Genomic DNA, 3,120 nt, shown 5'->3' with positions numbered 1-3,120 from the left:
GCAAAAGAAAGACATTTTCTGTTGCAAGTGAGTGGGAAGAGTACCTTAAGGGTTTTAAAAATCTGGGCGCTAACCTTAACTTAGACCACTCAACATTTGCACTACTCTGCAAATATGTATGCCACCTGCATGATCAGCCGTGTGCTGAAAATGTCAATGAACCTAGGTACAAGACTTTCTGTATGGCATCATCAGCCTCACCAGAATTGTCTATTCCCCTCACTAGTGATGCCTTCCATAAGGACTGCAAAAGGGCAAATTATCAGGCTGCAGTCATGAGGTCCTGCATCAGACAAAATATAGGTGCTCCATCACCTGCTGGATATGGTTGGCACCTAGAAGATGGAAACCTACATGTCACATGGATGACAAGAAATCCGGCCCCTGACAGTGTCTTGTGTCTCTGCAGGACTGTTGTACAGACCTGTGTAAACAAACATGAAACTGAGGAGAAGGATGATGACAACTGCCCTGACACTGACAGTGAAGACTAACATTTCATGTGTAGCCTCAGAGTTATATTGTAGTGATTATATGGTTAATATTACCATTCATTTTCTTATGCTGTTTTGTATTCTTTTATATATTGTACATACTGTATGTACATATGGTTTATAAGTTCTTTATGATTGATCGGTGTTGTATTTAGTTAGGAGCAAATAAATGAACGAATGAATAAACAAATGGTCCTTGTCATTGATTACTTCCTTTTATTGATCACAATGACTTAACATACAAAGTTCGCCTTATCGTCTATTTTGCTCATTGTTTTTTGTGCAGGCGGCTATGTATAAAGCACTGTTTAGAATCCATTTGGCCCACTTTAGAAGTCTTCCGGGATAATTCCTCTCTATCGGTAACGTTAAGTTGAACCACGGAGGAAGCCGTGATGCCAGAAGTGTTTACATCAATCAGCTACTCGATTGGTGTAGCACAATCACGTGTCAAACCGTGCCACCGCTCGGGCACCAAAATCGTGTTGCGCCCCGAAGTCGCTAGTTCTTTATAAAATGCATCGATATAAAAAAAAAACGGGCAGGATATTTTGCGACAAGCCTTTTGCTGTAAGTTTAACGTAACTCGTTCTTTTTATGAAGTTGAGATCGTGTAGTTCCCAGACGTCGAAGCGAGATGAAACGATAATTGGGTTCACCTTATGGCCTATTACTCTCGATCACGGAAATTAACTGTCGATCAGACGTTAATGTGACGTCATCCTGATAAAAAAAGAAAGAATAAAGATTTTCTTTTTTGTGAGTCAGTTTTTTGTGAGTCAGTTTTTTATTCTCTCAGACTGAGAGTTTGTGTTTGTAGACGTCGGATGAGGAGAATGAGAGCAGAGTCTTCAGGACCCAGCTGTCTGTCTGTGAAGACTGACTGGTCCATGAGTCAGCCTCCAGTCTTCAGTCCTGAACCAGGACCTACAGACACACGGTAAGACACTTTGGTCCAGACTGTCTCCTGGTCCAGTTTTGATGACCACAGCAGACATACTATAACAGGGTTCTTTTCTTCACAGGTTAAATTAGAACCAAAATAATGTTGTAGTCACAAACTCGTGTGTAAAACGGGTTGAAAAAACCAGGTGGATCAAGAAAATACAATTTACAATATTTTCAGAAATGAAGAAATGCTGAATCCTTCAATATTTCAAAATCTTCAACAAACAAACTCAAAACAAATCTCTGTCAATACCTTCATGTTGTCTCTGCACCAGTCAACTCAACACTCCCCTTCTCAGTCTCTCAACAGCCCATTTATACTCCTTGTTCCACCCACCAGGTGGGGGTCATATATTTATATATTTATATATATATAGAAAATGTATAAATGTATATATATATATTAACTCAACACAGGTTTTCCCCATGTTCAGATATATTTCTGTGGGTCCATTGAAAACAGTTGACAACAGATAAATGAGATGACATGAAATATTAGCACATTTAAGATGATCACGTGACTGTTGCAGCCCGTGAGATTTAAGTATATGAATGCTGAAATCCTGATGATGGGCTATGATTGGCTAGCATCACTTACTGCCATGATTGTAAGATTCTCAAATTTCCTATGGTACCTAAACACCCTTTGTTACCGACACTCCACTGAGTGGGCCCTAAATAATAAACCTTTCTCCTAGGGGCTGTTAGTGGGACTGCATGGATGTACTGTACAGCCCAGAGCTAGTGCGCATTCTAATGGTGTGCCCACCTGTTATCACGTGGGCCACTTATAATCTGGATCAATCATCAGACAGATAACTATTTATCTAATTTAATTATTTAACTACTCAACTATTTATATAGTTGTTCACATAACAGCCTTATAATTATACCAGTTCTGCTTTTATATACATATACATACCATAAAGATAATGTCATATACTTAGTATACATATAGACAGTGTTTGTGTCTGTGTGTATATGTATATACTGTATACATGTACTCAGCCCTAACATACATTTAATGATATATTCATGTTTGTGTCACTGCTGAGACGTGTGTGAGACAACATCCGTGTGGCTTTAATACACAGTTAAGGAAACCCTTTTTCCTGGAACAAAGGACACACTGTTGAGTCAATCGTTTTGTTAAGTTGAAATGTGACAATGATGGAGAAAATGTCATTTTATTCACTAGTTCTTCCTAAATTAAAAAAATAAAACTGACTGTAATCAATTTCCATCTTAGTTTCCTCACTGTGGATTTGGTTGAACTCACACACTGCACATCAGTCCATTTCCCACAGAGCTTTTCCACCTGTATAACACTGTCTTCCTGTTCATTGTATATTTATTGAAACCAAACCTAAAGTAAATCACTATAGTACTCTGTGTGGGTTTGTAAACAATGATGTTATGACAACCATAATAATAATAATTGTTATTAAAATGATTATTGTTGTCATTGTTAATAGTATTGTCAAATGTATAATGATGTCATCAAGCAGAGGCCCCTCCCACCTCTTTTATCAAGGGGTAATTGTCTCTCTGTAACTCATTGTTGAATGTTGTTCATAACTATGTGATAAATCACAGAGGGTCATGGAGTTATTCTCCTTTACAGCTGTTAATGTTGACCAGCACTAATATAAACAAGTTTGTGTTTGTAGACGTCGGA

Source organism: Cynoglossus semilaevis, chromosome 1, assembly GCF_000523025.1.
Source record: "Cynoglossus semilaevis isolate Cse_v1.0 chromosome 1, Cse_v1.0, whole genome shotgun sequence".
NCBI lineage: Eukaryota > Metazoa > Chordata > Actinopteri > Pleuronectiformes > Cynoglossidae > Cynoglossus > Cynoglossus semilaevis.
The sequence above is the reverse complement of the archived record's forward strand: the minus strand, read 5'-3'. Positions refer to the sequence as shown.